Genomic DNA, 20,759 nt, shown 5'->3' with positions numbered 1-20,759 from the left:
CTGCTGCTGCAATCCACGCGTTTTAGATCTGCATAACTCCACCTCTTTAAACACAGCACCTTCACCCCCTGCTGTTCCCACCCGCCTCAACACCGTTGGAAGGGAGGAGAACCAATTAAGGCGGGGGGTGGGGTGGAACGAGCAGCTGTCTACCCTTAGCAGGAGGGCTCCTGATTACATACCTCTCCTGCTGCTGCTGCTGCTGGCTGTCCAGCAGCAGACTGAAGGTGGCTGCTGCTGTGCACAGGTATATAAAGGCTCAGAGCCTATTATGACACGCGCAGCCAGCGTTCCATTGCCACATTCCATCTACTGCAGGCAGGATACCTGGCTGGCTGAATGTCGCTGAGAAGCTCACAGAGACCGCCATAAGCAACAGTTTAACAGAATGCCACAGACTAATCAACCAAACTTTTTGGGTTGGGTTCTCTTTTATAGTCTGCAGGCATTAAATGAAAGAAGTCAGTGTTCCAGCAGAAGGAGACAACGTTTCAGAAAAGGCATTGTAGCAAACCAAAAAAGAAATTTTAAGCGCAGCAGAGTAACCAGCGCACATACCTGTTAGCTCAGGTGAGTTTAAAAGGCTGCTGTTGATAACAAGGGCATTTGCTAAATAGATGGTGTGTGTGCAACAATATACTGAAAGGTCAATTATATTGTGCAGCTTATCTCACCACCTGTAGTTATTTAGGTGAAAGCTCCAAAATGCTTGCCTAATATGTCTGTTTATCCAAAAGGAAGTAAAAAGGGAGAGCTAGAAAGATAGCATTGCATCACATTACATGGCAATGCAATGCACAGTTGCTGAAGTTGAACCAAAATGAGCTTGTAATCTGGCTTCTGCAACTTTGAACATGAAAAATCCAATGAGGAGAAGAAAAGCAAAGCCAAAGAGTCCATCCCAAAATCCGACAAACAAGCAAAATGAACAAAAAACATTGAATTCAATTCTTTCTGATTTTAGAAACTGCATTAAAGAAGGGGTGCACCGGTCCTGGAGATACTGCAATACCAGGTCAATGCGTGGAGTGGACAGAGCAAGCTCTTTTTCCATCTCCCTGTTCTAAAAATCCATTTAATGTATGGTCCCCAGATAGGGGACGTATCAGATATTAAACTGATAAGAACAGATACTACACTTGATCTTAGCCAAAAGGCCGAGAAGCGATAACCAGAATTGGTTTCAAACTACGGAGCCACCCAAGGATCCTGAAAAGTCCATTTGTGGAGATGAGCTCCTGGACTCCCGTTAAGAAGACATGTTGTCAACCTCTAGATCCCTTACATGCCTGCACTTTTCGGCTTGCTGCTGCTGCAATCCACGCGTTTTAGATCTGCATAACTCCACCTCTTTAAACACAGCACCTTCACCCCCTGCTGTTCCCACCCGCCTCAACACCGTTGGAAGGGAGGAGAACCAATTAAGGCGGGGGGTGGGGTGGAACGAGCAGCTGTCTACCCTTAGCAGGAGGGCTCCTGATTACATACCTCTCCTGCTGCTGCTGCTGCTGGCTGTCCAGCAGCAGACTGAAGGTGGCTGCTGCTGTGCACAGGTATATAAAGGCTCAGAGCCTATTATGACACGCGCAGCCAGCGTTCCATTGCCACATTCCATCTACTGCAGGCAGGATACCTGGCTGGCTGAATGTCGCTGAGAAGCTCACAGAGACCGCCATAAGCAACAGTTTAACAGAATGCCACAGACTAATCAACCAAACTTTTTGGGTTGGGTTCTCTTTTATAGTCTGCAGGCATTAAATGAAAGAAGTCAGTGTTCCAGCAGAAGGAGACAACGTTTCAGAAAAGGCATTGTAGCAAACCAAAAAAGAAATTTTAAGCGCAGCAGAGTAACCAGCGCACATACCTGTTAGCTCAGGTGAGTTTAAAAGGCTGCTGTTGATAACAAGGGCATTTGCTAAATAGATGGTGTGTGTGCAACAATATACTGAAAGGTCAATTATATTGTGCAGCTTATCTCACCACCTGTAGTTATTTAGGTGAAAGCTCCAAAATGCTTGCCTAATATGTCTGTTTATCCAAAAGGAAGTAAAAAGGGAGAGCTAGAAAGATAGCATTGCATCACATTACATGGCAATGCAATGCACAGTTGCTGAAGTTGAACCAAAATGAGCTTGTAATCTGGCTTCTGCAACTTTGAACATGAAAAATCCAATGAGGAGAAGAAAAGCAAAGCCAAAGAGTCCATCCCAAAATCCGACAAACAAGCAAAATGAACAAAAAACATTGAATTCAATTCTTTCTGATTTTAGAAACTGCATTAAAGAAGGGGTGCACCGGTCCTGGAGATACTGCAATACCAGGTCAATGCGTGGAGTGGACAGAGCAAGCTCTTTTTCCATCTCCCTGTTCTAAAAATCCATTTAATATATGGTCCCCAGATAGGGGACGTATCAGATATTAAACTGATAAGAACAGATTTTTTTTTTTTTTTTTGAAAGCCCGAATTCGTGTACAAAACCCGAGTGCGCTTAAAAAAGTGACAAGTGCCACAAAAAAAGTGCACTAGGATGCTGGTCTTCTTGAAACCCTCTCCAAAAGGAGAAGGGTCCCCCAAACCATTCCCCGTCCCTCCGAGCCAAAAGGCCACAGCGAGGAACAGGGACAAAAAGCCACCTCCAGCCGAAGCCAGAGGCGACCCAATCTTACCCCCAGCACCTGCCCGAGTTCTCACCCGAGCAAGGCACTGGGAGCCAAAGACTGTGCTCCCCTCCCGGAAGAGGGGAGCCAACAACGCTCTCCTCCCGAAAGAAGAGAGCCAGGGGGGTTCAGGGGGGAGCGGAACCTGATGGCCACACACTCCCCCCCTAGACCTGCCAAGAGAGGAACCCGTAAGGGAACCGCATCCCGACAAAATCCTAGTAGGACGTGACACACGTGAATAAGTGGACACACAGTGACAAAGAAATTAAATAAATAGTGAAGGTTTCACAGTATAATACTGCCCGGACCTTCGACCGGGAATTGAAAAATTCCCCATCCTAAGGCCAGAAGGCCCGGAATAAGGGTGTGTGCGAAGAAAGAAAATTTGAAGTGCTTGTGCAAATGTGCCATAAACTCAAGTGGGGTTCCCAATCCCAGTGAGTTAAGGCACCCCAGGGTCACCACTCCTGGGGCACTTCACACTTCGGGCTTTCGATCTTTCCCGGCCCAATGGCGTCGATCCTGGGGGGCCATGCTTTCCACCAGATGACTATATTAGCCACCTGGCGTACTAACAAGCGCCTAAACCCCAGTGTGCATAATGTATCAATCTACTAGGGCGGCCAACATCCAAAACCGCCTTTTCGAAAGATACTACACTTGATCTTAGCCAAAAGGCCGAGAAGCGATAACCAGAATTGGTTTCAAACTACGGAGCCACCCAAGGATCCTGAAAAGTCCATTTGTGGAGATGAGCTCCTGGACTCCCGTTAAGAAGACATGTTGTCAACCTCTAGATCCCTTACATGCCTGCACTTTTCGGCTTGCTGCTGCTGCAATCCACGCGTTTTAGATCTGCATAACTCCACCTCTTTAAACACAGCACCTTCACCCCCTGCTGTTCCCACCTGCCTCAACACCGTTGGAAGGGAGGAGAACCAATTAAGGCGGGGGGTGGGGTGGAACGAGCAGCTGTCTACCCTTAGCAGGAGGGCTCCTGATTACATACCTCTCCTGCTGCTGCTGCTGCTGGCTGTCCAGCAGCAGACTGAAGGTGGCTGCTGCTGTGCACAGGTATATAAAGGCTCAGAGCCTATTATGACACGCGCAGCCAGCGTTCCATTGCCACATTCCATCTACTGCAGGCAGGATACCTGGCTGGCTGAATGTCGCTGAGAAGCTCACAGAGACCGCCATAAGCAACAGTTTAACAGAATGCCACAGACTAATCAACCAAACTTTTTGGGTTGGGTTCTCTTTTATAGTCTGCAGGCATTAAATGAAAGAAGTCAGTGTTCCAGCAGAAGGAGACAACGTTTCAGAAAAGGCATTGTAGCAAACCAAAAAAGAAATTTTAAGCGCAGCAGAGTAACCAGCGCACATACCTGTTAGCTCAGGTGAGTTTAAAAGGCTGCTGTTGATAACAAGGGCATTTGCTAAATAGATGGTGTGTGTGCAACAATATACTGAAAGGTCAATTATATTGTGCAGCTTATCTCACCACCTGTAGTTATTTAGGTGAAAGCTCCAAAATGCTTGCCTAATATGTCTGTTTATCCAAAAGGAAGTAAAAAGGGAGAGCTAGAAAGATAGCATTGCATCACATTACATGGCAATGCAATGCACAGTTGCTGAAGTTGAACCAAAATGAGCTTGTAATCTGGCTTCTGCAACTTTGAACATGAAAAATCCAATGAGGAGAAGAAAAGCAAAGCCAAAGAGTCCATCCCAAAATCCGACAAACAAGCAAAATGAACAAAAAACATTGAATTCAATTCTTTCTGATTTTAGAAACTGCATTAAAGAAGGGGTGCACCGGTCCTGGAGATACTGCAATACCAGGTCAATGCGTGGAGTGGACAGAGAAAGCTCTTTTTCCATCTCCCTGTTCTAAAAATCCATTTAATATATGGTCCCCAGATAGGGGACGTATCAGATATTAAACTGATAAGAACAGATACTACACTTGATCTTAGCCAAAAGGCCGAGAAGCGATAACCAGAATTGGTTTCAAACTACGGAGCCACCCAAGGATCCTGAAAAGTCCATTTGTGGAGATGAGCTCCTGGACTCCCGTTAAGAAGACATGTTGTCAACCTCTAGATCCCTTACATGCCTGCACTTTTCGGCTTGCTGCTGCTGCAATCCACGCATTTTAGATCTGCATAACTCCACCTCTTTAAACACAGCACCTTCACCCCCTGCTGTTCCCACCCGCCTCAACACCGTTGGAAGGGAGGAGAACCAATTAAGGCGGGGGGTGGGGTGGAACGAGCAGCTGTCTACCCTTAGCAGGAGGGCTCCTGATTACATACCTCTCCTGCTGCTGCTGCTGCTGGCTGTCCAGCAGCAGACTGAAGGTGGCTGCTGCTGTGCACAGGTATATAAAGGCTCAGAGCCTATTATGACACGCGCAGCCAGCGTTCCATTGCCACATTCCATCTACTGCAGGCAGGATACCTGGCTGGCTGAATGTCGCTGAGAAGCTCACAGAGACCGCCATAAGCAACAGTTTAACAGAATGCCACAGACTAATCAACCAAACTTTTTGGGTTGGGTTCTCTTTTATAGTCTGCAGGCATTAAATGAAAGAAGTCAGTGTTCCAGCAGAAGGAGACAACGTTTCAGAAAAGGCATTGTAGCAAACCAAAAAAGAAATTTTAAGCGCAGCAGAGTAACCAGCGCACATACCTGTTAGCTCAGGTGAGTTTAAAAGGCTGCTGTTGATAACAAGGGCATTTGCTAAATAGATGGTGTGTGTGCAACAATATACTGAAAGGTCAATTATATTGTGCAGCTTATCTCACCACCTGTAGTTATTTAGGTGAAAGCTCCAAAATGCTTCCCTAATATGTCTGTTTATCCAAAAGGAAGTAAAAAGGGAGAGCTAGAAAGATAGCATTGCATCACATTACATGGCAATGCAATGCACAGTTGCTGAAGTTGAACCAAAATGAGCTTGTAATCTGGCTTCTTCAACTTTGAACATGAAAAATCCAATGAGGAGAAGAAAAGCAAAGCCAAAGAGTCCATCCCAAAATCCGACAAACAAGCAAAATGAACAAAAAACATTGAATTCAATTCTTTCTGATTTTAGAAACTGCATTAAAGAAGGGGTGCACCGGTCTTGGAGATACTGCAATACCAGGTCAATGCGTGGAGTGGACAGAGCAAGCTCTTTTTCCATCTCCCTGTTCTAAAAATCCATTTAATATATGGTCCCCAGATAGGGGACGTATCAGATATTAAACTGATAAGAACAGATACTACACTTGATCTTAGCCAAAAGGCCGAGAAGCGATAACCAGAATTGGTTTCAAACTACGGAGCCACCCAAGGATCCTGAAAAGTCCATTTGTGGAGATGAGCTCCTGGACTCCCGTTAAGAAGACATGTTGTCAACCTCTAGATCCCTTACATGCCTGCACTTTTCGGCTTGCTGCTGCTGCAATCCACGCGTTTTAGATCTGCATAACTCCACCTCTTTAAACACAGCACCTTCACCCCCTGCTGTTCCCACCCGCCTCAACACCGTTGGAAGGGAGGAGAACCAATTAAGGCGGGGGGTGGGGTGGAACGAGCAGCTGTCTACCCTTAGCAGGAGGGCTCCTGATTACATACCTCTCCTGCTGCTGCTGCTGCTGGCTGTCCAGCAGCAGACTGAAGGTGGCTGCTGCTGTGCACAGGTATATAAAGGCTCAGAGCCTATTATGACACGCGCAGCCAGCGTTCCATTGCCACATTCCATCTACTGCAGGCAGGATACCTGGCTGGCTGAATGTCGCTGAGAAGCTCACAGAGACCGCCATAAGCAACAGTTTAACAGAATGCCACAGACTAATCAACCAAACTTTTTGGGTTGGGTTCTCTTTTATAGTCTGCAGGCATTAAATGAAAGAAGTCAGTGTTCCAGCAGAAGGAGACAACGTTTCAGAAAAGGCATTGTAGCAAACCAAAAAAGAAATTTTAAGCGCAGCAGAGTAACCAGCGCACATACCTGTTAGCTCAGGTGAGTTTAAAAGGCTGCTGTTGATAACAAGGGCATTTGCTAAATAGATGGTGTGTGTGCAACAATATACTGAAAGGTCAATTATATTGTGCAGCTTATCTCACCACCTGTAGTTATTTAGGTGAAAGCTCCAAAATGCTTGCCTAATATGTCTGTTTATCCAAAAGGAAGTAAAAAGGGAGAGCTAGAAAGATAGCATTGTATCACATTACATGGCAATGCAATGCACAGTTGCTGAAGTTGAACCAAAATGAGCTTGTAATCTGGCTTCTGCAACTTTGAACATGAAAAATCCAATGAGGAGAAGAAAAGCAAAGCCAAAGAGTCCATCCCAAAATCCGACAAACAAGCAAAATGAACAAAAAACATTGAATTCAATTCTTTCTGATTTTAGAAACTGCATTAAAGAAGGGGTGCACCGGTCCTGGAGATACTGCAATACCAGGTCAATGCGTGGAGTGGACAGAGCAAGCTCTTTTTCCATCTCCCTGTTCTAAAAATCCATTTAATATATGGTCCCCAGATAGGGGACGTATCAGATATTAAACTGATAAGAACAGATACTACACTTGATCTTAGCCAAAAGGCCGAGAAGCGATAACCAGAATTGGTTTCAAACTACGGAGCCACCCAAGGATCCTGAAAAGTCCATTTGTGGAGATGAGCTCCTGGACTCCCGTTAAGAAGACATGTTGTCAACCTCTAGATCCCTTACATGCCTGCACTTTTCGGCTTGCTGCTGCTGCAATCCACGCGTTTTAGATCTGCATAACTCCACCTCTTTAAACACAGCACCTTCACCCCCTGCTGTTCCCACCCGCCTCAACACCGTTGGAAGGGAGGAGAACCAATTAAGGCGGGGGGTGGGGTGGAACGAGCAGCTGTCTACCCTTAGCAGGAGGGCTCCTGATTACATACCTCTCCTGCTGCTGCTGCTGCTGGCTGTCCAGCAGCAGACTGAAGGTGGCTGCTGCTGTGCACAGGTATATAAAGGCTCAGAGCCTATTATGACACACGCAGCCAGCGTTCCATTGCCACATTCCATCTACTGCAGGCAGGATACCTGGCTGGCTGAATGTCGCTGAGAAGCTCACAGAGACCGCCATAAGCAACAGTTTAACAGAATGCCACAGACTAATCAACCAAACTTTTTGGGTTGGGTTCTCTTTTATAGTCTGCAGGCATTAAATGAAAGAAGTCAGCGTTCCAGCAGAAGGAGACAACGTTTCAGAAAAGGCATTGTAGCAAACCAAAAAAGAAATTTTAAGCGCAGCAGAGTAACCAGCGCACATACCTGTTAGCTCAGGTGAGTTTAAAAGGCTGCTGTTGATAACAAGGGCATTTGCTAAATAGATGGTGTGTGTGCAACAATATACTGAAAGGTCAATTATATTGTGCAGCTTATCTCACCACCTGTAGTTATTTAGGTGAAAGCTCCAAAATGCTTGCCTAATATGTCTGTTTATCCAAAAGGAAGTAAAAAGGGAGAGCTAGAAAGATAGCATTGCATCACATTACATGGCAATGCAATGCACAGTTGCTGAAGTTGAACCAAAATGAGCTTGTAATCTGGCTTCTGCAACTTTGAACATGAAAAATCCAATGAGGAGAAGAAAAGCAAAGCCAAAGAGTCCATCCCAAAATCCGACAAACAAGCAAAATGAACAAAAAACATTGAATTCAATTCTTTCTGATTTTAGAAACTGCATTAAAGAAGGGGTGCACCGGTCCTGGAGATACTGCAATACCAGGTCAATGCGTGGAGTGGACAGAGCAAGCTCTTTTTCCATCTCCCTGTTCTAAAAATCCATTTAATATATGGTCCCCAGATAGGGGACGTATCAGATATTAAACTGATAAGAACAGATACTACACTTGATCTTAGCCAAAAGGCCGAGAAGCGATAACCAGAATTGGTTTCAAACTACGGAGCCACCCAAGGATCCTGAAAAGTCCATTTGTGGAGATGAGCTCCTGGACTCCCGTTAAGAAGACATGTTGTCAACCTCTAGATCCCTTACATGCCTGCACTTTTCGGCTTGCTGCTGCTGCAATCCACGCGTTTTAGATCTGCATAACTCCACCTCTTTAAACACAGCACCTTCACCCCCTGCTGTTCCCACCCGCCTCAACACCGTTGGAAGGGAGGAGAACCAATTAAGGCGGGGGGTGGGGTGGAACGAGCAGCTGTCTACCCTTAGCAGGAGGGCTCCTGATTACATACCTCTCCTGCTGCTGCTGCTGCTGGCTGTCCAGCAGCAGACTGAAGGTGGCTGCTGCTGTGCACAGGTATATAAAGGCTCAGAGCCTATTATGACACGCGCAGCCAGCGTTCCATTGCCACATTCCATCTACTGCAGGCAGGATACCTGGCTGGCTGAATGTCGCTGAGAAGCTCACAGAGACCGCCATAAGCAACAGTTTAACAGAATGCCACAGACTAATCAACCAAACTTTTTGGGTTGGGTTCTCTTTTATAGTCTGCAGGCATTAAATGAAAGAAGTCAGTGTTCCAGCAGAAGGAGACAACGTTTCAGAAAAGGCATTGTAGCAAACCAAAAAAGAAATTTTAAGCGCAGCAGAGTAACCAGCGCACATACCTGTTAGCTCAGGTGAGTTTAAAAGGCTGCTGTTGATAACAAGGGCATTTGCTAAATAGATGGTGTGTGTGCAACAATATACTGAAAGGTCAATTATATTGTGCAGCTTATCTCACCACCTGTAGTTATTTAGGTGAAAGCTCCAAAATGCTTGCCTAATATGTCTGTTTATCCAAAAGGAAGTAAAAAGGGAGAGCTAGAAAGATAGCATTGCATCACATTACATGGCAATGCAATGCACAGTTGCTGAAGTTGAACCAAAATGAGCTTGTAATCTGGCTTCTGCAACTTTGAACATGAAAAATCCAATGAGGAGAAGAAAAGCAAAGCCAAAGAGTCCATCCCAAAATCCGACAAACAAGCAAAATGAACAAAAAACATTGAATTCAATTCTTTCTGATTTTAGAAACTGCATTAAAGAAGGGGTGCACCGGTCCTGGAGATACTGCAATACCAGGTCAATGCGTGGAGTGGACAGAGCAAGCTCTTTTTCCATCTCCCTGTTCTAAAAATCCATTTAATATATGGTCCCCAGATAGGGGACGTATCAGATATTAAACTGATAAGAACAGATTTTTTTTTTTTTTTTTTATCGAAAGCCCGAATTCGTGTACAAAACCCGAGTGCGCTTAAAAAAGTGACAAGTGCCACAAGAAAAGTGCACTAGGATGCTGGTCTTCTTGAAACCCTCTCCAAAAGGAGAAGGGTCCCCCAAACCATTCCCCGTCCCTCCGAGCCAAAAGGCCACAGCGAGGAACAGGGACAAAAAGCCACCTCCAGCCGAAGCCAGAGGCGACCCAATCTTACCCCCAGCACCTGCCCGAGTTCTCACCCGAGCAAGGCACTGGGAGCCAAAGACTATGCTCCCCTCCCGGAAGAGGGGAGCCAACAACGCTCTCCTCCCGAAAGAGGAGAGCCAGGGGGGTTCAGGGGGGAGCGGAACCTGATGGCCACACACTCCCCCCCTAGACCTGCCAAGAGAGGAACCCGTAAGGGAACCGCATCCCGACAAAATCCTAGTAGGACGTGACACACGTGAATAAGTGGACACACAGTGACAAAGAAATTAAATAAATAGTGAAGGTTTCACAGTATAATACTGCCCGGACCTTCGACCGGGAATTGAAAAATTCCCCATCCTAAGGCCAGAAGGCCCGGAATAAGGGTGTGTGCGAAGAAAGAAAATTTGAAGTGCTTGTGCAAATGTGCCATAAACTCAAGTGGGGTTCCCAATCCCAGTGAGTTAAGGCACCCCAGGGTCACCACTCCTGGGGCACTTCACACTTCGGGCTTTCGATCTTCCCCGGCCCAATGGCGTCGATCCTGGGGGGCCATGCTTTCCACCAGATGACTATATTAGCCACCTGGCGTACTAACAAGCGCCTAAACCCCAGTGTGCATAATGTATCAATCTACTAGGGCGGCCAACATCCAAAACCGCCTTTTCGAAAGATACTACACTTGATCTTAGCCAAAAGGCCGAGAAGCGATAACCAGAATTGGTTTCAAACTACGGAGCCACCCAAGGATCCTGAAAAGTCCATTTGTGGAGATGAGCTCCTGGACTCCCGTTAAGAAGACATGTTGTCAACCTCTAGATCCCTTACATGCCTGCACTTTTCGGCTTGCTGCTGCTGCAATCCACGCGTTTTAGATCTGCATAACTCCACCTCTTTAAACACAGCACCTTCACCCCCTGCTGTTCCCACCCGCCTCAACACCGTTGGAAGGGAGGAGAACCAATTAAGGCGGGGGGTGGGGTGGAACGAGCAGCTGTCTACCCTTAGCAGGAGGGCTCCTGATTACATACCTCTCCTGCTGCTGCTGCTGCTGGCTGTCCAGCAGCAGACTGAAGGTGGCTGCTGCTGTGCACAGGTATATAAAGGCTCAGAGCCTATTATGACACGCGCAGCCAGCGTTCCATTGCCACATTCCATCTACTGCAGGCAGGATACCTGGCTGGCTGAATGTCGCTGAGAAGCTCACAGAGACCGCCATAAGCAACAGTTTAACAGAATGCCACAGACTAATCAACCAAACTTTTTGGGTTGGGTTCTCTTTTATAGTCTGCAGGCATTAAATGAAAGAAGTCAGTGTTCCAGCAGAAGGAGACAACGTTTCAGAAAAGGCATTGTAGCAAACCAAAAAAGAAATTTTAAGCGCAGCAGAGTAACCAGCGCACATACCTGTTAGCTCAGGTGAGTTTAAAAGGCTGCTGTTGATAACAAGGGCATTTGCTAAATAGATGGTGTGTGTGCAACAATATACTGAAAGGTCAATTATATTGTGCAGCTTATCTCACCACCTGTAGTTATTTAGGTGAAAGCTCCAAAATGCTTGCCTAATATGTCTGTTTATCCAAAAGGAAGTAAAAAGGGAGAGCTAGAAAGATAGCATTGCATCACATTACATGGCAATGCAATGCACAGTTGCTGAAGTTGAACCAAAATGAGCTTGTAATCTGGCTTCTGCAACTTTGAACATGAAAAATCCAATGAGGAGAAGAAAAGCAAAGCCAAAGAGTCCATCCCAAAATCCGACAAACAAGCAAAATGAACAAAAAACATTGAATTCAATTCTTTCTGATTTTAGAAACTGCATTAAAGAAGGGGTGCACCGGTCCTGGAGATACTGCAATACCAGGTCAATGCGTGGAGTGGACAGAGAAAGCTCTTTTTCCATCTCCCTGTTCTAAAAATCCATTTAATATATGGTCCCCAGATAGGGGACGTATCAGATATTAAACTGATAAGAACAGATACTACACTTGATCTTAGCCAAAAGGCCGAGAAGCGATAACCAGAATTGGTTTCAAACTACGGAGCCACCCAAGGATCCTGAAAAGTCCATTTGTGGAGATGAGCTCCTGGACTCCCGTTAAGAAGACATGTTGTCAACCTCTAGATCCCTTACATGCCTGCACTTTTCGGCTTGCTGCTGCTGCAATCCACGCGTTTTAGATCTGCATAACTCCACCTCTTTAAACACAGCACCTTCACCCCCTGCTGTTCCCACCCGCCTCAACACCGTTGGAAGGGAGGAGAACCAATTAAGGCGGGGGGTGGGGTGGAACGAGCAGCTGTCTACCCTTAGCAGGAGGGCTCCTGATTACATACCTCTCCTGCTGCTGCTGCTGCTGGCTGTCCAGCAGCAGACTGAAGGTGGCTGCTGCTGTGCACAGGTATATAAAGGCTCAGAGCCTATTATGACACGCGCAGCCAGCGTTCCATTGCCACATTCCATCTACTGCAGGCAGGATACCTGGCTGGCTGAATGTCGCTGAGAAGCTCACAGAGACCGCCATAAGCAACAGTTTAACAGAATGCCACAGACTAATCAACCAAACTTTTTGGGTTGGGTTCTCTTTTATAGTCTGCAGGCATTAAATGAAAGAAGTCAGTGTTCCAGCAGAAGGAGACAACGTTTCAGAAAAGGCATTGTAGCAAACCAAAAAAGAAATTTTAAGCGCAGCAGAGTAACCAGCGCACATACCTGTTAGCTCAGGTGAGTTTAAAAGGCTGCTGTTGATAACAAGGGCATTTGCTAAATAGATGGTGTGTGTGCAACAATATACTGAAAGGTCAATTATATTGTGCAGCTTATCTCACCACCTGTAGTTATTTAGGTGAAAGCTCCAAAATGCTTGCCTAATATGTCTGTTTATCCAAAAGGAAGTAAAAAGGGAGAGCTAGAAAGATAGCATTGCATCACATTACATGGCAATGCAATGCACAGTTGCTGAAGTTGAACCAAAATGAGCTTGTAATCTGGCTTCTGCAACTTTGAACATGAAAAATCCAATGAGGAGAAGAAAAGCAAAGCCAAAGAGTCCATCCCAAAATCCGACAAACAAGCAAAATGAACAAAAAACATTGAATTCAATTCTTTCTGATTTTAGAAACTGCATTAAAGAAGGGGTGCACCGGTCCTGGAGATACTGCAATACCAGGTCAATGCGTGGAGTGGACAGAGCAAGCTCTTTTTCCATCTCCCTGTTCTAAAAATCCATTTAATATATGGTCCCCAGATAGGGGACGTATCAGATATTAAACTGATAAGAACAGATACTACACTTGATCTTAGCCAAAAGGCCGAGAAGCGATAACCAGAATTGGTTTCAAACTACGGAGCCACCCAAGGATCCTGAAAAGTCCATTTGTGGAGATGAGCTCCTGGACTCCCGTTAAGAAGACATGTTGTCAACCTCTAGATCCCTTACATGCCTGCACTTTTCGGCTTGCTGCTGCTGCAATCCACGCGTTTTAGATCTGCATAACTCCACCTCTTTAAACACAGCACCTTCACCCCCTGCTGTTCCCACCCGCCTCAACACCGTTGGAAGGGAGGAGAACCAATTAAGGCGGGGGGTGGGGTGGAACGAGCAGCTGTCTACCCTTAGCAGGAGGGCTCCTGATTACATACCTCTCCTGCTGCTGCTGCTGCTGGCTGTCCAGCAGCAGACTGAAGGTGGCTGCTGCTGTGCACAGGTATATAAAGGCTCAGAGCCTATTATGACACGCGCAGCCAGCGTTCCATTGCCACATTCCATCTACTGCAGGCAGGATACCTGGCTGGCTGAATGTCGCTGAGAAGCTCACAGAGACCGCCATAAGCAACAGTTTAACAGAATGCCACAGACTAATCAACCAAACTTTTTGGGTTGGGTTCTCTTTTATAGTCTGCAGGCATTAAATGAAAGAAGTCAGTGTTCCAGCAGAAGGAGACAACGTTTCAGAAAAGGCATTGTAGCAAACCAAAAAAGAAATTTTAAGCGCAGCAGAGTAACCAGCGCACATACCTGTTAGCTCAGGTGAGTTTAAAAGGCTGCTGTTGATAACAAGGGCATTTGCTAAATAGATGGTGTGTGTGCAACAATATACTGAAAGGTCAATTATATTGTGCAGCTTATCTCACCACCTGTAGTTATTTAGGTGAAAGCTCCAAAATGCTTGCCTAATATGTCTGTTTATCCAAAAGGAAGTAAAAAGGGAGAGCTAGAAAGATAGCATTGCATCACATTACATGGCAATGCAATGCACAGTTGCTGAAGTTGAACCAAAATGAGCTTGTAATCTGGCTTCTGCAACTTTGAACATGAAAAATCCAATGAGGAGAAGAAAAGCAAAGCCAAAGAGTCCATCCCAAAATCCGACAAACAAGCAAAATGAACAAAAAACATTGAATTCAATTCTTTCTGATTTTAGAAACTGCATTAAAGAAGGGGTGCACCGGTCCTGGAGATACTGCAATACCAGGTCAATGCGTGGAGTGGACAGAGCAAGCTCTTTTTCCATCTCCCTGTTCTAAAAATCCATTTAATATATGGTCCCCAGATAGGGGACGTATCAGATATTAAACTGATAAGAACAGATACTACACTTGATCTTAGCCAAAAGGCCGAGAAGCGATAACCAGAATTGGTTTCAAACTACGGAGCCACCCAAGGATCCTGAAAAGTCCATTTGTGGAGATGAGCTCCTGGACTCCCGTTAAGAAGACATGTTGTCAACCTCTAGATCCCTTACATGCCTGCACTTTTCGGCTTGCTGCTGCTGCAATCCACGCGTTTTAGATCTGCATAACTCCACCTCTTTAAACACAGCACCTTCACCCCCTGCTGTTCCCACCCGCCTCAACACCGTTGGAAGGGAGGAGAACCAATTAAGGCGGGGGGTGGGGTGGAACGAGCAGCTGTCTACCCTTAGCAGGAGGGCTCCTGATTACATACCTCTCCTGCTGCTGCTGCTGCTGGCTGTCCATCAGCAGACTGAAGGTGGCTGCTGCTGTGCACAGGTATATAAAGGCTCAGAGCCTATTATGACACGCGCAGCCAGCGTTCCATTGCCACATTCCATCTACTGCAGGCAGGATACCTGGCTGGCTGAATGTCGCTGAGAAGCTCACAGAGACCGCCATAAGCAACAGTTTAACAGAATGCCACAGACTAATCAACCAAACTTTTTGGGTTGGGTTCTCTTTTATAGTCTGCAGGCATTAAATGAAAGAAGTCAGTGTTCCAGCAGAAGGAGACAACGTTTCAGAAAAGGCATTGTAGCAAACCAAAAAAGAAATTTTAAGCGCAGCAGAGTAACCAGCGCACATACCTGTTAGCTCAGGTGAGTTTAAAAGGCTGCTGTTGATAACAAGGGCATTTGCTAAATAGATGGTGTGTGTGCAACAATATACTGAAAGGTCAATTATATTGTGCAGCTTATCTCACCACCTGTAGTTATTTAGGTGAAAGCTCCAAAATGCTTGCCTAATATGTCTGTTTATCCAAAAGGAAGTAAAAAGGGAGAGCTAGAAAGATAGCATTGCATCACATTACATGGCAATGCAATGCACAGTTGCTGAAGTTGAACCAAAATGAGCTTGTAATCTGGCTTCTGCAACTTTGAACATGAAAAATCCAATGAGGAGAAGAAAAGCAAAGCCAAAGAGTCCATCCCAAAATCCGACAAACAAGCAAAATGAACAAAAAACATTGAATTCAATTCTTTCTGATTTTAGAAACTGCATTAAAGAAGGGGTGCACCGGTCCTGGAGATACTGCAATACCAGGTCAATGCGTGGAGTGGACAGAGCAAGCTCTTTTTCCATCTCCCTGTTCTAAAAATCCATTTAATATATGGTCCCCAGATAGGGGACGTATCAGATATTAAACTGATAAGAACAGATTTTTTTTTTTTTTTTTTTCTCCTCAGACGAGGAAATTCCACAGTCTATGGAAACCAGACAAAGGAAAATTCCATCAAAACAGCTGCGTCAAATCCAATACGCAATTTGCTGTCCCCATCATCATCGGAAATATTTATTTCATATTTCAAAACAACAATAACAAAAATCAAGAGGTACTAACAATATATCTCCACTTTTTAACTTTCCATATTCCCTCCGCATCCACTTCCCCTCTCCTCTTTTTGTCCCATAGGAAACACACATACATCTTCCCCAAAATCACCTTCACACTATCCTTTACAGCAATTTCCTTCCTTTTAAACACATACACATTCCTCACATCCCATAACACTTCCTTTATACATGCAAGCATCAACCACAAGACTCTTTCCTTCGTCCCATCACATATTCCCAAACCAAACATAAACAACTCAAAGGACAACAAATTCACACCACACAATTCTTTACACAAAGGCCCCATTCTCCCAATCACATCTCTAGCATACTGGCAATTCCAAAAAACATGCAACACACTTTCCCTTCCACCACAGCCATTTCTTGGACACATTTCACTCCTCACCAAACCTCTATTCCTCTGAAACTCTCTCACAGGTAATACTCCATGTAAAGACTGCCACACAACTTCACTCTGTTTGTTGGTCATACCACTCATCCGCACTTTCTTCCAAACCTTCTGCACATCACCACCCCTAACCATATTTATTCCACATTCTACCTCTCTACATTCAATCATCCTATACACAGCCTTCTTATTCTCCAGCAATCTCACATCTGCATCACACAGTTCATACCTCACCAAAAACTTATAAACCCACACATACCATACAGGCACCTCAAAAGCAATCGGACATCGCAAATCCCTTTCTTGCCACTTTAAACGAAACAAATACGCTCCAAATAAATACCTACACATAGATGAAAACTTTCCATCCGCCCTAATCACTTTCAAAACAAACACAACGATATTCACACCAAAAAACACGTCCAAATTCGGAAAACCCAAACCACCTTTTTCCACTCTTTTAACCAAAATTTCTCTCCTAGCTCTCTCCATTTTCGAGTTCCACAAAAAAACAAATAAAATTCTATTCAAGCTTCTCATACACATATATCCTGGTGGAAATACTACCGCAATATATAAAAATATTGGCAACACCACACTCTTAACAATTAAAATCTTCCCAAAAAAGGATAAACTCCTCAATTTCCAAAAATTCAACTTCTGCTCAACTTTTCCTTTCGCATCATCCCAACTTTCTTTCCCATCCAAACTCTCTGAAAACTTCACACCCAAAACTTTAATAGGTCCATTCACTACATTCACACCTACATCCCTACTTAAACTTCCGCCTCCAAAACCCTTACACTCACTCTTTTCCCAATTCACTTTAAACGCAGATGCACCACAAAAAATAGACACTAACAACTTCACCCGCCTCACCGAACATTCAGAATCACATAATACACACACGTCATCCATATAACCACTCACCTTCCATTCTTTCCCTCCACCTCCCGGCACTTGCACACCACGAATTACCTTATCTTTCCTCAGCATACACAACAATGGCTCAATTGCACAAATAAATGCTACAGGGGACAAAGGACACCCCTGTCGCACACCCGAAAACACATTCACTTTCCTACCCACATACCCATTCATTAAAACACAGCTATAAACACCCGCATACAAACTTCTCACTCGCCCAACAAAATCAGCCGGAAAACCCATTTTTAACAACACTCTGAACAAAAAACCATGCGACAACCTATCATAAGCCTTTTCAAAATCCAAACTTAACAAAAATACACTCTTCTTACGACCCATGCAATCCCATAGACAATCTCTTAACATACACACACACTCATGAATCCGCCTCCCAGGTACCGCACAACACTGCTCATCCCCAATCACACTCTCTATCACATCACGCATCCTATTAGCCATAAGTTTTGCATAGATTTTATAATCACAATTAATAACGTTATTGGCCTCCAATTCCTCAGACTTTTCAAATCCCCTTTCTTAGGAATTAACACAACCATACCTGCACGCATACTCTCAGCCACCTCCATGTTTCCCCACATATACTTACATACATCCACAAAGTCCTTACCAATCACACCCCACATCACACGATAAAATTCTACTGGGAGGCCATCCTCCCCCGGCGTCTTATTCAAAGCCATACTACACATAACCTTCCATACCTCATCACCAGTCACCTCACCCATCACTCTCTCTCTTTCTGCTTCACTCAACTTACTCTCTAACACACTCAAAACATCATTCTCCAAACATTCATCCCTCTGTTTCACTGCATACAGATCCTCATAAAACTTAGCCACCTCTTCACACATATCCTCTCCACTCACCTCACTTCCATCTGCTCCATACACCACGCTCATACTCTGTTTCTTTCCAAAAACTTTTTTAAAGAAAAACCGAGAACATTTCTCATCCTGCTCCATCTTATCAATCTTTGCCCTAAACACTATGCTTCTCCCTCTCTCCAACAAAAACTCACTAATCTCCTTTTTTACCTCTAAAATATCCTCCTCCACCTCAACTCCTCCTTCCCTTAACTTATACAAAACGCTCAACCGCGCGTTCAGTTTAACAAAACTCTCTCTTTTAATTGCTGCATACTTGTATCCTAAATTTTTAAAGAACATTTTTGTTTGTTTCTTCACCCAGTCCCACCACTCACAAACATTCCCAAACTCATTTTTATGCTTACACCATTCTTCATACCGCCTTTCATACTCCTTTCTCACATCTTCATTCTCTAACAGTTTAACATTTAACTTCCACAATCCTCTCCCAAACACTCCATCAACTTTTATATCCAACTCACACAACATACACACATGATCTGAAAAAAGAACGTTTTCCTGCCTATAATTAACAGAAACCATATTTTTAGAAATAAAACAATAATCCAATCTGGATTGTACCCTACCACTCTCAGAAAAGAAAGTGTTCAACAAAGGATTCATGTTACACACGCGCTGCATATCACACAACCCAAAATCATTCACTAACTCCAATAATGCTTTCCCAGACACATCCACATTCACTCTCCCCACATCACAGTTCATATCACCCACAATTACCACAGGTATTCTTCCTGGAACAAAAAGCTTAATTTTTTCAAATAAATTTTTGCGCTCATTTTTTTCAACTGGCGCATAAACATTAATAACACAAAACTTTACATTCTTGTATACAAAATTAGCAAGGATACATCTCCCCACCTCAATAACCAAATAATCACTCAAAACAACCTCCCTTCCTTTAACCAAAATACCCACACCATCATTCTTATTACATGCACTCCCCGACCACACAGACGCTCCATAAGACCATTCATCCCCTTTCACACCATCCACTACCCCACATTCTTGTAAACAAAAAATAGATGCATTTTGCATAGCTAAAAACTCAAAAATAGCAGCTCTTCTTACTTTACTTTTAAACACTCTTACGTTTTGGGACACTATGGTAAATCCCATAATACTTCTACTCCTTCACCAATTACACAAAGAAATAGCCTTTGGCCTAAACCAAAGCTCACAAGAGGACAAAAAGAAAAAACATTTACAATATTATATGGTGACACTATCCAGCACCACCACTATCCTCCTCCGCCATCAGAACAGAACAGCTGGTTTCCGACCCGCTGGCTTCACCAGCCACACTCCTCATTCTGGCAGTTCTGATCTTCCTCTGAGGCTCACTAAAATCTGCATCATCACTGCCCCCACCATCCTCCCTACGACTCTTCTTTGCACCCCTATCATCCTCCGAAGAAAAATCTTCAATGTTTTCAGGACCCGAAGGGTGTTCAGGACTGTCGGGTTCCGAGATTTGCACTTCACATCCTGTTGCGTCCATTGCCTCTCCAAAAGTCATCATCTCAGGCAGCTCTGCTTCCACCACTTTCCTAGATATTCTCGCAGACACTGCCTTTTTCTCCACCTTTGCCACTTCCCTCCAGAACTCCTTTTCTTCCCTCCGCTTCTTCCTCATTTCTTCAGCAGAAGAAGAACATGGTCTCAGGGACACCTCCTCTGGCGCCGTAGAGGGAGAGGCTCTACCAGTTTCCCGCCTCCTTCCCTCTCTCTCCTCCCTCTCCAATCTTTCCAGCACTTTCAGTGCGCTTGCCATCTGCCTCCTCTCCAGCTCTTCCTCCTTCTGTTCTTTATCAGAACGTCTAGGTGCACTCATAGGACAGTCCTTATACATGTGATCACTACTCCCACAGACATCACAGGACTTGGCCTCTGGACACTGGTTGGCCATATGCCCCTCCTTTCTGCAATTTCGGCAACACTGCCCTTTAAGGCATGTTACCATGGTATGTCCGAAAGAAAAGCATCTACGGCAAAACATGGGCTGGCCTGGGTAAAAGAGGAAACCTCTATGGCCTGCAACGGAAAAATTTGATGGAGGGTGTCTAAAGCCCCCCACACTGTCAGGATCCCTTTTCAATTTCACACGGAATTTATACTGACAGTTAAAGATTCCTAGACAATTGACTTGCTTCACTCCCTTCCGCACATATTCACAGTAGCGAGAGAGGAAGCACTCCAGCAGCTCAGGGTCTGTAAAAGGGTTATAGACAGTCACAGTCACCTCCTTTTCTTGCAGACCAAACAAAGGTTCCCATCTAACTCCTTCCAAGCAGGGGTCACTAGAGTGACCACGGAGCCATTCAAAGACATTAAGGCAAACATCCTGGTCCATAAAGGTAACGTCATAATTACCTTGACGTGAAAATTCGTTG

General features: G+C 44.7%; 10 non-coding genes and 3 pseudogenes across 10 annotated transcripts; all 13 read right to left on the bottom strand.

Annotated features, from left to right (window-relative positions):
• Positions 1-978: 978 nt before the first annotated feature.
• On the bottom strand, positions 979-1,169 carry LOC141177404 (U2 spliceosomal RNA). Its single transcript, XR_012254001.1, has one exon. It is a non-coding gene; the product is annotated as a U2 spliceosomal RNA (small nuclear RNA).
• Positions 1,170-2,284: 1,115 nt separating this feature from the next.
• LOC141177893 (U2 spliceosomal RNA) lies at positions 2,285-2,465 on the bottom strand (annotated as a pseudogene).
• Positions 2,466-3,259: 794 nt separating this feature from the next.
• Positions 3,260-3,351, bottom strand: LOC141178167 (U2 spliceosomal RNA; annotated as a pseudogene).
• Positions 3,352-4,466: 1,115 nt separating this feature from the next.
• Positions 4,467-4,657, bottom strand: LOC141177603 (U2 spliceosomal RNA). The gene has a single exon (XR_012254182.1). It is a non-coding gene; the product is annotated as a U2 spliceosomal RNA (small nuclear RNA).
• Positions 4,658-5,772: 1,115 nt separating this feature from the next.
• Positions 5,773-5,963, bottom strand: LOC141177511 (U2 spliceosomal RNA). The gene has a single exon (XR_012254099.1). It is a non-coding gene; the product is annotated as a U2 spliceosomal RNA (small nuclear RNA).
• A 1,115-nt stretch (positions 5,964-7,078) lies between these two features.
• Positions 7,079-7,269, bottom strand: LOC141177151 (U2 spliceosomal RNA). The gene has a single exon (XR_012253772.1). It is a non-coding gene; the product is annotated as a U2 spliceosomal RNA (small nuclear RNA).
• Positions 7,270-8,384: 1,115 nt separating this feature from the next.
• On the bottom strand, positions 8,385-8,575 carry LOC141177150 (U2 spliceosomal RNA). Its single transcript, XR_012253771.1, has one exon. It is a non-coding gene; the product is annotated as a U2 spliceosomal RNA (small nuclear RNA).
• Positions 8,576-9,690: 1,115 nt separating this feature from the next.
• LOC141177918 (U2 spliceosomal RNA) lies at positions 9,691-9,875 on the bottom strand. Its single transcript, XR_012254433.1, has one exon. It is a non-coding gene; the product is annotated as a U2 spliceosomal RNA (small nuclear RNA).
• A 794-nt stretch (positions 9,876-10,669) lies between these two features.
• On the bottom strand, positions 10,670-10,761 carry LOC141178166 (U2 spliceosomal RNA; annotated as a pseudogene).
• A 1,115-nt stretch (positions 10,762-11,876) lies between these two features.
• Positions 11,877-12,067, bottom strand: LOC141177602 (U2 spliceosomal RNA). The gene has a single exon (XR_012254181.1). It is a non-coding gene; the product is annotated as a U2 spliceosomal RNA (small nuclear RNA).
• A 1,115-nt stretch (positions 12,068-13,182) lies between these two features.
• LOC141177149 (U2 spliceosomal RNA) lies at positions 13,183-13,373 on the bottom strand. Its single transcript, XR_012253770.1, has one exon. It is a non-coding gene; the product is annotated as a U2 spliceosomal RNA (small nuclear RNA).
• Positions 13,374-14,488: 1,115 nt separating this feature from the next.
• LOC141177146 (U2 spliceosomal RNA) lies at positions 14,489-14,679 on the bottom strand. Its single transcript, XR_012253769.1, has one exon. It is a non-coding gene; the product is annotated as a U2 spliceosomal RNA (small nuclear RNA).
• A 1,115-nt stretch (positions 14,680-15,794) lies between these two features.
• On the bottom strand, positions 15,795-15,984 carry LOC141177882 (U2 spliceosomal RNA). Its single transcript, XR_012254409.1, has one exon. It is a non-coding gene; the product is annotated as a U2 spliceosomal RNA (small nuclear RNA).
• Positions 15,985-20,759: the final 4,775 nt, after the last annotated feature.

This window comes from Phyllobates terribilis, unplaced genomic scaffold (assembly GCF_046119375.1).
Source record: "Phyllobates terribilis strain yellow unplaced genomic scaffold, ASM4611937v1 Scaffold_27__1_contigs__length_16484149, whole genome shotgun sequence".
NCBI lineage: Eukaryota > Metazoa > Chordata > Amphibia > Anura > Dendrobatidae > Phyllobates > Phyllobates terribilis.
The sequence above is the reverse complement of the archived record's forward strand: the minus strand, read 5'-3'. Positions and strand labels throughout refer to the sequence as shown.